The sequence below is a fragment of the Lytechinus variegatus genome, chromosome 4 (genome assembly GCF_018143015.1).
Source record: "Lytechinus variegatus isolate NC3 chromosome 4, Lvar_3.0, whole genome shotgun sequence".
NCBI classification, from domain to species: domain Eukaryota; kingdom Metazoa; phylum Echinodermata; class Echinoidea; order Temnopleuroida; family Toxopneustidae; genus Lytechinus; species Lytechinus variegatus.
Genome location: NC_054743.1, coordinates 24,471,669 through 24,486,225, shown reverse-complemented (window position 1 = coordinate 24,486,225; position 14,557 = coordinate 24,471,669). Strand labels below are relative to the sequence as shown.

Sequence of the window (14,557 nt, the reverse complement as noted above, 5' to 3'; positions counted from 1 at the left end):
AGTGATCAGTGGAATACATATCCATTTAAATGACAATGTCCTTAAAATGTCTCTATTAGGTCAGTATACCTGGCAACTGAGCGCTTCTCGCGCTCACTGAGTGACTCAAAAGTTTTACTGGTGCCCCCCCCCCCCATGCTGTGACCCACGGTACGCGCACACTTGCACACTGTATAAGCTTTGTATGCGCACTAATAAACATACATAGAGTGCATGCTAAGATCAATAGGCCCTACTCACGAGTGTCCAAAATTTCAAACTTTCCCGTGCGTTTTACCATTTCAACGAAGCCGCAGTCTTTCTCGACAAATTTCAGCCATTTGAAAAAGCAAGATGAATACGGAAACAGTAGAACTAGCACGGGAATATGATTTGATAAGTTCGGTTTATGGCCAGAATCAAGTCCGAGATGAAGCTTTGAAATGGATCGATTTCGATGAAAACGACGACGTGCTCGATGTTGGATGTGGTCCGGGAAGGTTGTGTAAAATGTTGTCTCCTCTTGTAAACTCGGTTACTGGTGAGTAAAACGGCTCGGTGTAAAAATGACAGAGGTAAAAATGGCAACGGTAAAAATGGCAAAGGTAAAAATGGCAAAGGTAAAAATGGCAAAGGTAAAATGGCAGAGGTTCGTTGTTCATTTCGTTTTCGGACTAACGAACCTTCGGAATTACGCCATTTACGCCACAAATGTTTGGATTAACGAACCCTTTTTCCTTTTCGGATTAACGATCATCGAGGTATAGGCAATTTACGTGTTTCGGAATTACGAACATTCGGAATAAAGGACCTTCGGAATTACGAAGTGTAACCACACTAATAAATTTTTCGATTCGACTGGATCCATTAAACAAAGATGGAATGCGAGTTTAATCAAAAGTTTTACAGAAAGTTTAGATAATAGCGCGCTTAAAAGTTTACTTCCAGACTTAAGACTCTTGGAAGGCAAAAACATCTGTCAGGAATATGCTGATCATGTAACGTGCTCGATCAAAAATGTTTATCTTAACGCAGCTATTAACATAATATGTCAAAAAGATATAAAACAAATTCTCATCCAAAACAAAACGATTTTAAAAGTAGACGCAATGCTAAGCATTCCTTTTTTTTCTATGAAAAAAGTTCAGTAAAAATCCAGAATGCGGTCTAAATATTTCGCATTAAAGAATTTAAGTAAGAAAAACAAATTCAATGCAGTTCAGAAGGAACTCTCAAATCTTAAAAAAAAATATTAAAGGGAAATTCAGTCTGCTAAACCAAATTACGATTCTAATCTTCGTAATGAATTGAGAGATTTGAATAAGAATCAACACCAGGTCCATTGGTAAATCATAATTTCTGCCAAAAGGATAAACGAAAATAAGATTCTAATAGAAATTGAATCTCTTTACATACACTTTTCGTATCAAAGAGACCCAGCTCATTAAAACTACCAGCCGTTAGCCGTTTAAACCTTGTACAATATTGTCATGCAATAATGATTAGTTTTTCGTATATATACGACGTGTGTGTGACGTCTTTTTTCTAATCAGAATGCCCTTTTTCACTCTGGCCCTCTCTCTCTCTCTCTCCTTCTTTGTCGATTTATTTGTATTTAAGCTATGCAAATATTGAATTCATTGAAATGAAAATTCAAACTCGTGGGATTATTTTTCATTGCGTCTCTTTTTTTTCTCTTACCTTCTTTTTTTGTATTATTATGTTTGCTACGATCCGATTTATCGGTGCCTTTGTTGCCTTTTCTTCTTCGTCGTCGTCGTCTTCTTCGTCTTCTTTTCTTCTTCTTCCTCTTCTTCTTCCTCCTCTACTTTTTCATTATTATCTTCTCCTACCTATTTTTCTCCTCCTTTCTCCTCTTCTACGTCTTCTTCTTTCTCTCTATTCTTCTTGTAGATATTTCATTGTATACACTTTTGTAATAGTCTGTAAATATTTTATGGAAAAGAAGACTAAACTGTAAAGCTTTTGTGAAAATGGCTCCCATATCCAATAAGGATGACAAGGGTCAATAAATTCATTGTCATTATCATTGCGCGATCGTTGAAAAAAGGTAATAAATCAACGGGAAACTGCATGGTTTTAGGCGAACTTGGAAGATTGAAATAAGAGGAATATATTGAAAAATAGAACGATAAACTTCTGTTATGGATTGGTTCACAATAGTAAAACAAAAAATGCCTGGTATGATTTACAAGATTGGAAAGATACTGTCTGATCAAGGCATATATCAGACAAGTTGGTTAACAAAGATAAAGCAAACTCTTGATAGACTGCAGAAATTGGATAAAACAAGCTGTAGATCTAAGAATAAAGAATTCACAAAATTGCCAAATTGGCATGATTGGTTTACGTTCATAAATGAAAACGCTTAATGTGTTAACTGTAGAATATTCAAAGAAAATCTTTGTCTAGGAAGTTACGTCATTAATATGAATAAAGAAAAAGACAATACTCTCTGTAGATTTCGTTGTGGCAATCATCGCCTTCCTATTGTCTCACTAAGATATGAACACCGTCAAAGAAACATGAGGCTTTGTAAATTATTCAACCTTCAATCAATTGGTGATGAATTCAACTATTTATGCATTTGTCCTTCTTTTGCTAAAGAAAGAAAGTTTCATTTAAAAAAAAATTACAATGAAAGACCGAATAGACTCAAAATGAATTAGCTGTTTAATTGTCAAAAACAAGTCACGTGATCCAACCTCGTTACATTTTGCAATGCTTCGTTACTGAATAACCTATGCTCAAAATGCAATATTTTGAGTTTTTAATTGATTAGTGGCATAACAGCCAATGATATGCTGATGCCATTACCCTGTTAGACATAATATGTATATGCTAATTATAATTTTAAAAGCTGGGGTTTCTAAGCGTTAGGGCATTGATCCATTATTTCAACTGTAGGCCTAATTTTCTAAACTTTTAATTGTGGTATAATAGCCATCGATATGACTATGTCGTTACTTGCATTTTTCTTTTTTTCTATCATATTTTAGTTTTGATTATATTTTTAAGCTTCAGGGTATTCTATTTCTAACCGCAATTATCAAATTATTTTAATGCTGAAATTTGATTTTTGATGATTTTTACTTGTAATGATTTACAAATTATTTGTAAATATTATTGATGATTTTGTGCATTTGTAGGACTTTTTTCTCCAATACCCACTCTGTGGGTGACATGGGAATAAATGTCATTGTCATTGAATGTGATGAGGAAAAATGGACCAACAAATGAAGTGGCAAAGACCTCTTCATTTTGCGCGTACTCAATCTAATTCATAACGCGTTATGACCCTATGGGCTAAAAGAGGATCAGCGAAACAAAAAGCTCAATCACTGCGCGGGGTTATTGATGGGGAGCGGGACTCTATCACATAACCCACTTCTGACCAAACCTAAGATTCTTACTATGGGGAAAATAAATGTTCATAGAGCGCAAATTGCCACCTAGGCCTATATAGAACATTTCGGGGATGAAATTTAATACGCGTACTCTATAAAGCATATTGGATAAAATGCTTCATGAGGGTATGTGTCCAACAAACATTGAGCATTTCTCTCGGGCATTTTTATTCATCCAGTGTAATGAATATTTCCCATTATAAAGTAATTGCTAGCTGCTTTGACAATATGCTTCACGCATTGGATAAACTACTGTCACATATTGGTTGTAGACATAATTACCCTCGTGCTGGTAAAAATTCGACCCAATATGCTTTTTTTCTAAGTGTATATTGGTCTCACTGGCGTGCCGTGGTTGGGCACCAGCAAGAATTTTTAGTTACTTCGTGAGCGCGCGAAGTGCACTCAGTTGCCAGGTTAAAAAAAGTGGTTCCCGGCCGGATGGCCACAACTCGGTGCCCGGGCGAAATTGGCTATAAACTCACCGCTCGGTCGCCGAGGAGTGAGTTTGGTTGTGACCTCAGCCTTACAAGGTCTTTTATAACAAGCCTGTGTAAACTGTTGGGAGCATGGGGTAACCCCCCCCCCCAAAAAAAAAAAAAAAAAAAAAAAACATGGAAATGTGACCTCTACACAAATCCTGGGTTAATGTGCATTTCATTTCGGACCCTTGCCTGTGTGCATTAGTCGATTTGACAGTCTCATAGGCGCAATACACCAACCTAGAAATGTTCTTTCCGATGAAGTTTTTTTCTTGATTCGTGTTCCTAAGGGGTCCTAGAACAAATTCAGCCTGGTTGCCAAAAGTTGCCGTTTGGGCAATTTTGCTAATTTGCATAAATCCAAAATGGCCGCCAGATGCCATCTTGAAAACCTAACTTTTGAACCCCTGTGCACAAAATGATGAGTAATGACTCGTTTTAGGGGTTTAGAGATGTGTAGAACTGATTTCTGTAATCATTTTTGCAATATAAGGTCATCTTCAGGTCAAATCCAAGATCGCCGCCATATGCAATCTTGAAAAATTGACTTTTGTTCCCCTTGCCCCAGAATGACGAGTAATACCTCTACTTAGGGGTTTTGGGGTGTGCAGAATCCATTTCTGCTTTCTATTTTGCAATATAATGTCATCTTCAGGTCAAATCCAAGATGGCTGCCATATGACGCCATCTTGAAATATCAATTTTTGAACCCTTTGCCCCAGAATCATGCATAATAACTCTATTCATGAGTCATTAGGTATGTTGATTCAATTCATGTAGTTATTTTGCACAAAGGATAATCTTCAGATAAAATCCAAGATGGCCGCCAACCGCCATCTTGAAAAATTACTGTCTGAGGCTTATACGTGTTAGAACTAATGTAAAGAGATTTCAGTAAGATACTCATTTCTTTTATTAATTCTCAAGTTTTTGTCCCAGAATCATGAATAATATCCCTCTTTTCGTGAGTTATTTGGTATGTTTATTCAATTTCTGTTCATAATTTTGCAATGTAGGATCATCTCCAGGTCAAAATAATCCAACATGACCACTAAACGCCATATTAAGAAAAAAAAACTACTTCCGAGACTATTGAACCTTGAAGAAGTGCTGTCCCTAATAAGGTTGTTGTTATGTATTGGAGCTCATGTAAGGGGATTTCAGTGAGAATGATTCATTTCTTTTAATCACTCCATTTTTAGTTCGAGGTCAAGTCATGTCTAAGATGGTCAGATGGTTGATAGATTTCGTCATTAACCGCTTACTTTAGAATTAAACCATTCAAGGTTTGGGCTATGATTTCGGGAGTTTTGATCCCTTTTTTATTTCTGTGCAACCATACTTTTCCAGTGAAATGACTTTAAAGTATTATTTGAATTAAAAAGTGATTTCTCCGTATTTTTTTTCAAAAAAATTGATTTAACTATTAACTTCCTTTATAATTATTATTGGACTTTTCCTCCTGACAAGAGCCATTGACTTGGTCAGCAGGAGTGCACTCTTTAGCCTCCTGCAGAAGATAGGCTCCCCAAGACTGTTCCACGGTCAGGATTGTTCTCATTCGTGAAATGTTTTACGGAAACGATGTCGCCCCTGCCTCTCAAGAAGTGGAAGTACAAGACCTAGTCATACATAACAGCTGCCTGTCTTGTGCATGTAAGGGGTTTGGACCATCCATCAGACTTTGAGACAGTCAGAAATCCTGATAGACTCAAGACACCGACTGTCCTCCAGATATGTATATCAACAGCACACACTCGTCTGGTTATGGTGGACTCCTCACCTACCTTGGACCGACTATATGTCTCTTGTCCCCTTTCACAGGACAAGCATATAAGCATCAGGATTGTAAAATCTGTCACAGTCATGGCCAAGCTCCTGCACGGAAGTCCTGGAAAACGTACGCCGACCAAGAAAAGTGGCTAAACACCTTCCATGTCAGCTGCCTCGGACGTATCATGCACGTTAAATGGCAGGACAAAGTGAAAAATACAGAGGCCCTTCAGCGTACGTTCTGGCATCAAAAGCTTATTCTCGCTCCTTAGTCAAAGGCACCTCAGGTGGTTGGGGCATGTTTGCCCCATGAAACCTTGGCGAATCCCTTCTTGGATTCGCCAAGGTAAGGTAAGCTGTGTGATTGGTCTCACCCCATCGATAGATCACACCTCCGTTTTAAAGATACATGCAAATATGACATAAAACTTGCCGGCATAGACACTAACACTTATGAAGGTGTAGATGATAGTCGCCATCCATTCTATGGAGAGCTACTAAGTACAGGGGTCAAGACGTCAGAAAATAATCGGAATGCTAAATTGGCAGACCAAAGGCCTAGGAGGAAGGCTAGGGCAGCATCTCTATATAAACGTGTCTCAGCGCCATCCTCCTTCATCTGTAAAAATTTGCTCTAGAGACTGCCACTCTAGAGTGGAGCTCTATAGTCACTCTCGAAAATGTAAGGCCTAGCGCTACACCACCGTCTTTTAAGGCGAACTGATGCCTACCAATCATTGGACACATTGATTTAGAAAAATAATATTGATAAACACTTTCAAATTGAAATAAGACCCTGAAAGCCTCTTCAGTACAAAGGTATGAATGGACCTTAAAAAAATACACTCGAAATGGATAGCCCAAACCTAAAGAGGATTCATTCTAAGTTGAGCAATTAATGTTGAAATGAACTTGAGAATTAATAAAAGAAATTAGTATTCTTACTGAAATCCCTTTACATTAGTTCTAACACGTATAAGCCTCAGACAGTAATTTTTCAAGATGTCGGTTGGCGGCCATCTTGGATTTGATCTGAAGATTATCTTTTGTGCAAAATAACTACATGAATTAAATCAACATACCTAATGACTCATGAATAGAGTTATTATTCATGATTCTGGGGCAAAGGGTTCAACAATTGATATTTCAAGATGGCGTCATATGGCGGCCATCTTGGATTTGACCTGAAGATATTATATTGCAAAATAGAAAACAGAAATGGATTCTGCACACCCCAAAACCCCTAAATAGAGGTATTACTCGTCATTCTGGGGCAAGGGGAACACAAGTCAATTTTTCAAGATTGCATATGGCGGCCATCTTGGATTTGACCTGAAGATGACCTTATATTGCAAAAATGATTACAGAAATCAGTTCTACACATCTCTAAACCCCTAAAACGAGTCATTACTCATCATTTTGTGGACAGGGGTTCAAAAGTTAGGTTTTCAAGATGGCATCTGGCGGCCATTTTGGATTATGCAAATTAGCAAAATTGCCCAAACGGCAACTTTTGGCAACCAAGCTGAATTTGTTCTTGGACCTCATAGGAACACGAATCAAGAAAAAAACTTCATCGGAAAGAACATTTCTAGGTTCGGAAAATGTCAAATCGACTACATGGTGTCCTTTTCCTTGTTTCGCACCGTACTGTCCCTCTCTGATGGTGAACATACTTACCTTTGGGACGCTGTTCTATTTGTATTTCCATTTTATGTGCAGGCTTAGATATCTCTCATGGGATGATAGAATTCGCTAGGATTGAAAACTCAGGGCCCAATATACGATTCTTTAAAGAAGACGCGCAGACGTTTGGTTCTCATCTCAACAACTGGTGGGATAAGTTCAACAAAATCCTTAGCCTGTGTACTCTGCATTGGTGTTCTGACAAGGAGAATGTGTTGAAGAATGTCTACCAGTGTCTAAAACCAGGGGGTATATTTCTTCTTAACTTCGTTGCACATGGGGAGCTCTTTTCGGAATGGAGTTCCTACGGTGAGACATGGGACTCATGGATTCGAAAACATCCAAAATGGTGTCAATATCTACAGGTAGATATACATGTATAAATCATACAATGTTTAGGAAATTATTTAATTGTGATCAAAATGAATGATTACAATATTTTATATTCCGATAATTCGGCAACAGGGGGCGTGTCGTTACTCCCCCCCCCCCCTTGATTCCCGTGGTCTGTGCCACTTCGAGGTAAACAAATTTGGCATCCTACCAGTGCATGTACTTAATCCAAAACACGCAAGGCCGACTACAGCTGGTAACATTTATGATGGCACTCGGCTCATAGGAGTTAAAATAAGAACATTGTCAAGAGCAAGCGAAGCAATCTCTTATTTGCATTTTTCTCCTGTTGCAATTTACTTCATCTCATATTCTAACTTCTTCTACTAGGAATATGCTTTTGTATCATTGCCTGAAAGACGAATATCTACAAATTGTTGCCAAGGCATGGTACCTCAAAGTGAGATTTTAGGAATAAAAATCCCCGGGGGGCAGCTAAATATATTGCTGTACACATGCATGACCGAAAAAATGCGTTTAAAGGAGTCTTTTTTTTCAGTTTTGGACGCAGGCCGCGCGTGCACTCGTTAACTTAAGGGTATAAAAAACACCGATTTTCAAGAAAAAACAGGTTGGTTTTGAAAGGCTGGTCAATGGTCAATCGCGGGGTCAAACATATTTAGGGTATTTTTTACCGAAGCTTTTTTTAAAGACTAGCCAAACGTGTTTTGGGTATGTTTTATCTCCAGGTTTAGGTATACAAGTTATCCCCAAGCCTTGATATACAAACTGGTTAATAGTCCGGCAGCCAAACCCTGATTTGGGGGGTAAGGTTGCATTGGAATGTCATATTTTTTTTGACTGATTTTGACTGGTGAGACCTTCTATTTGAAGAATCTACACGCTGGAGCTCTGTCAGCATTGAGCAATTTGAGATATACGCGAAAATCCAAAATGGCCGCCGGCAGCCATCTTGGATTTTCTGTTTACTCACTTTAGCATACCAAGATGTTTAAAAACTTGGGAGTTAAAGGTTTTAGGGGGCGGAGAATTCAAATTTGAAGTTATTTTGAGGAAAAAAACATGCATTGATGTCAAAATATACAGATAGCGGCCATTTTTCAAGATGGCCGCCATATAACATGCATTATATTGTTTATTTCCTGTATAGGATACCTAGAATTTTCAAAACATGGAATATACTGGTTAAAGGGGATGGAGAGTCCATATCTGAGGTTAATTTTGGGATATAACCATGCTTCGATGTCGAAATATACAAATAGTGGCCATTTTCCAAGATGGCCGCCATATTACATGAATTATATTGTTTATTTCTTGTATAGGGTACCTAGAATTTTCAAAACATGGAATATACTGGTTTTAGGGATGGAGAGTCCAAATCTGAGGTTATTTTGGGGGATATAATCATGCTTCGATGTCGAAATATACAAACAACGTCCATTTTCCAAGATGGCCGCCATATACGTACATGCATTATATTGTTTATTTCCTGCATAGGGTTCCTATAGAATTTTCAAAACATGGAATATACTGGTTTTAGGGGATGGAGAGTCCAAATCTGAGGTTTATTTGGGGATTTAACCATGCTTTGATATCAAAATATACAAGTAGCGGCCATTTTTTAAGATGGCCGCCATATACGTACATGCATTATATTGTTTATTTCCTGTATAGGGTACCTAGAATTTTTCAAAACATGGAATATACTGATTTTAGGGGATGGAGAGTCCAAATCTAAGGTTGTTTGGGGATATGACCATGCTTTGATGTCGAAACATACTTGTAAATATTCCTCATCGCCATTCTGGGCAAGGAGATTTTTTTACTTAACTGCTCCCGATGTGTAATTATGATTCAGCCACAAAATTACTAGCAGGGTCCCGACCTTTGCAGGCCCTTGTGGAAACTTAGCTCAACATTCTCCTTTTCCCCACTTTAATAGCTAAAGAAACGCTAAGGTTCTGTCAGGAGGCCCCACTTTGCGATCTGTTGACCATCAGCCTTTTGACATTGCACCACTCTTTTCCATGGCATGCCAACCTCATACTTCCTTGTCCTGGATAACACTCTGTAGGTCTCATCTTGATGCAGGTGTCACCTTAAGTTGTCTGTCTTTGCTGGCCATTCAGCAGCGGGGTCAATATCCCAGGACTTCAGATTTTCCACCGGCTGAGAGACATCATGTTAGGGGCTGTGTGGTGATTGCTTGCTCTGTCTGTGCTCATTACATAGTTCCTCAATTAACAAAGAAGTTCGAGAGGTAAAGATATCTTGCCTACATAAAGGAATCAGTTGAGTGCTAGATATGGTAAGCCGTTGTGTTTAGGCTACTGTCTGGAAAAGAGCTACAGGAGAACGCTTCATGCTCTTCATAGTGCAATACAGCCTGATGGTACCAAGTAATTGACTAGATAATACAGTTTGGGCGTTTTTCATTATTGGTGTTGAAAGTCCTAAGAAATAATTCAGGGCTGCAGTCGATAGGAATCAGTGTTGCTGACGTGATGATGCCATACGTGAACTGAGTAAACTAGAGCTTTCAATTGGCTCATTGCTAGTGGCCAAATCAGAGATGTTTTCAGTGGTCCCGTAAATGGAGATTAATATTGAAACATGATTTTTCCTTTTTTATATTCTCAAATGAAGACAGTCAGTTGTTTCAAGCATTTTCTTTCAGCATACAAGTCTAATCCTGTTTCGACAACAGTGTCTGTGCAATGCATATGTAATATTTAACTGTATAGTTGCAGTGATATGCAAAATAATCAAGCATTTGAAACTAAATTACAGCAGATTTGGCAATGTGGTAATCACTTCAGGAGGATTAAAAGATTGTTTTGTCAAGGTCAAGCCATTACTTCAGAAGAGGATAAACAGCCCACCCCTTCCCATATACTTTAGGTTACTCTAAGTTATCTTAAGGAGTAATTATTATTATATTGCATCATCACAGTGATATATGTAAAAACCATACAACCATCAAAATAGTCATTCAAGAGATATAATTTGGAAATGATTCAGATGATTAATATGCCTCATCATACATGTAGCGATAACAACTAAGATATCCTACTTTTTGCACTTAATCTTGATATTTCAATTACTGCCTCATTCAATTGAAGTCTAAATATTGTTCATTATCCTAATCCTTCCACCTAGTCCAAAAAGAAAAAAGAAAATGACTGATAAATAAGGAATCTGCTTGTATATAATTACGGTAGGCCTACTGTAATACTTGTTCTATGGTGGCCATCTTCTTCATATATTTGTACATTTTGACATCAACGCATGGTCCTCTCCTCAAAATAACCACAGATTTTTACTCTCTGGCCCCTAAAACCATTATATTCCATGTTTTGAAAATTATAGGTTCGTAAGTAAACGAAATAGTGCATATTCCAAGGCGGAAATCTTGGAAAATGGCCGCTATTTATATTTTGAGAGCAAAACATGATCACATTCCTTAAACACCATCAGGTTTGGATTTTCCATCCCCCGAAATCTTCATATTCCAAGGCTTGAAAATTGCACGTATGCTAAAGTAAGTGAACAATATAATGCATGTTCTATGGCAGCCATCTTGGAAAATGGCTGCTATTTGTATGTTTCGACACCAAAGCATGGTCATATCCCCAAACAAACCTCAGATTTGGACTCTCCATCCCCTAAAACCAGTATATTCCATGTTTTGAGAATTCTAGGTACCCTATACAGGAAATAAACAATATAATGCATGTTATATGGCAGCCATCTTGGAAAATGGCCGCTACTTGTATATTTCGACATCAAAGCATGGTTATATCCCCAAATAAACCTCAGATTTGGACTCTCCATCCCCTAAAACCAGTATATTACATGTTTTGAAAATTCTAAGTACCCTATACAGGAAATAAACAATATAATACATGTTATATGGCGGCCATCTTGGAAAATGGCCGCTACTTGTATATTTCGACATCGAAGCATGGTTATATCCTCAAATAAACCTCAGATTTGGACTCTCCATTCCCTAAAACAAGTATATATTACATGTTTTGAGAATTTTAAGTACCCTATACAGGAAATAAACAATATAATACATGTTATATGCGGCCATCTTGGAAAATGGCCCTTACTTGTATATTTCGGCATCAAAGCATGGTTATATCCTCAAATAAACCTCAGATTTGGACTATCCATCCCCTAAAACCAGTAGATTCCATGTTTTGAAAATTCTAGGTACCCTATACAAGAAATAAACAATATAATTTATGTAATATGGCGGCCATCTTGGAAAATGGCCACTATTTGTATATTTCGACATCGAAGCATGGTTATATCCCAAAATTAACCTCAGATTTGGACTCTCCATCCCCTAAAACCAGTATATTACATGTTTTGAAAATTTTAAGTACCCTATACAGGAAATAAACAATATAATACATGTTATATGGCGGCCATCTTGGAAAATGGCCGTTACTTGTATATTTCGACATCAAAGCATGGTTATATCCTCAAATAAACCTCAGATTTGGACTCTCCATCCCCTAAAACCAGTATATTACATGTTTTGAGAATTCTAAGTACCCTATACAGGAAATAAACAATATAATACATGTTATATGGCGGCCATCTTGGAAAATGGCCCCTACTTGTATATTTCGACATCAAAGCATGGTTATATCCTCAAATAAACCTCAGATTTGGACTCTCCATCCCCTAAAACCAGTATATTACATGTTTTGAAAATTCTAAGTACCCTATACAGGAAATAAACAATATAATACATGTTATATGGCGGCCATCTTGGAAAATGGCCGCTATCTGTATATTTTGACATCAATGCATTGTTTTTTCCCAAGAATAACTTCAGATTTGGATTCTCCGCCCCCTAAAACCTGTAAATTCCAAGTTTCTAAACTTCTAGGTATGCTAAAGTGAGTAAACAGAAAATCCCAGATGGCTGCCGGCGCCATTTCGGATTTTCGCGTATATCTCAAATTGCTCAATGCTGACAGAGCTCCAGCATGTAGATTCTTCAAATAGAAGGTCTCACCAGTCAAAATCAGTAAAAAAACTATGACATTCCAATGCAACCTTACCCCCCTTGGCTGCCGGACTATAAAGGCAAACTAGCATTACATCATGTGAGATGAGGGAAAACAGAGGTCATATCCTGGCGACTACTTGTTTAGGGGCAAAATTGTTTAGGGGATTATTTCCACACAGAGAAAAAACTCGTTAAGGGGTGTTAGGAAATAATTTGGTCATGCATGTGTACAGCAATATATTTGACTCCCCCCCCTCCCGGGATAAATGCGTAGCGTAAAGAAGAGTATGAATTTATGGCAGAAGGAATTTACAATAGTAGTGCTTTGTTTCAGCTAATCATTGTTGCGCGGTCGGTTTTTTTTTGTCACGACATTTGTGTCAAGAATTGCGACTACGAGGTGTTTCCAACAAGAAGTACTGAGAGCTTTCTGGACCTTATGGGATCAGTAGGATTCACCATTAGACGTTCGGAGGTGAAGCATTCCCCTTGGGTTGAATGGAATGAAAGTGACGTCAAAAGTAAGTTCAGCAAAATATTTGACCCAGATTGGGGGGGGCGATCAAGTGATAATGTAGGATAGGAACCCGGATGCATTTTAGTTTGAAGCTAAATAATACTTTTATATAATATACAAATAATATATTCTTATCAATATTATTATCATCATTATTATTATTATTGTTGTCATCATCATCATTATCACTATATTTTTTATCATCACCATCAACACTATTGCTGTTTAATATATTCATTATTATTATTATTTTGATATTTTAGTAGTAGTAGTAGTATTGCTTCTTGTATAGTCATAATACTTGTTCGTTGTAGTTGTGACGATAATAAGTAGGAAAGGTAGATCAATATGATTCTTTGAATTGTTCTGCATTCAATTTTTTCACCGTACAGAACAAATACGCTGCTTATTTTATCCGATAAAGTACATCCCTGTGGAACACCAAGAAGAATTCATCGATGACGTGTACAAATGGGCGTGTGACGTCACTCCAAAAAAGTCTGGTAATGTTTATCAAGTGCAACGGGGAGAATGGAACAAATTACCATAATGGCTACCAAAGAATGACATTCTTCAAGTTTTTTACCTGTACTGATTGCACAGAAACGTTGTTAGTGCTAGCAGAAGGCCTGTTACAACCGGTAATGTGACTTAGATGCCTTATGTCACAACAATGCATTACTAACACATTGAAATAAATGTTTTGACTTCACTATGCAATAGCTATGACTGGGCTTATACTGTTAGCGCTTTGTTCATGTTGTTAGGCTAACAAGGTGTCTGTGCGGCCAGCACTGATTCCCTGGGAGGGGGGGGGGCACTCAACTTATTTTCGAATGGGGGCAATAGCGTACCTAGGATGTTCGACGGGGGGGGGGGGCAAAATCCATAGGCGGCGGAAATTTTTGGTTAGCCACTCCTAAAATTTAGCTTGATAATCTGTTTTTGGGGCGCTTGTCCAATTTTTTACCTGTGTCCATCCAAAAATTTCAGGTGACCACCCCCTAAATTTTGGGGCTTCCGCCGCCAATGGCAAAATCGCCCCCCCCCCAAAAAAAAAAAAAAGACAAGCAAAAAAAGGTCAAATATATAAATAAATAAATGTTAAACATAACAATGAATTATTAATTTAAACTCGGAAATATACGACGAACTTGAAATTCGACCTATTAAGACCAGGAGCCCGTAACACAAAGCTTAGCAATGATCGTAAAACATTTTCTACGATTGATTGTATTGACTACAATGTACAATCAATCGTGAAAATTAAGCGTACGATCAATCGCTAACCGTTGTGTTACGGGACCCA

The 14,557-nt window shown here is 37.8% G+C and overlaps 1 pseudogene; it reads left to right on the top strand.

The window, feature by feature from the left end:
• The window catches only part of LOC121412905, a 30,648-nt pseudogene extending 16,833 nt beyond the window's left edge, over positions 1–13,815 (top strand).
• The last annotated feature ends 742 nt before the right edge of the window (positions 13,816–14,557 follow it).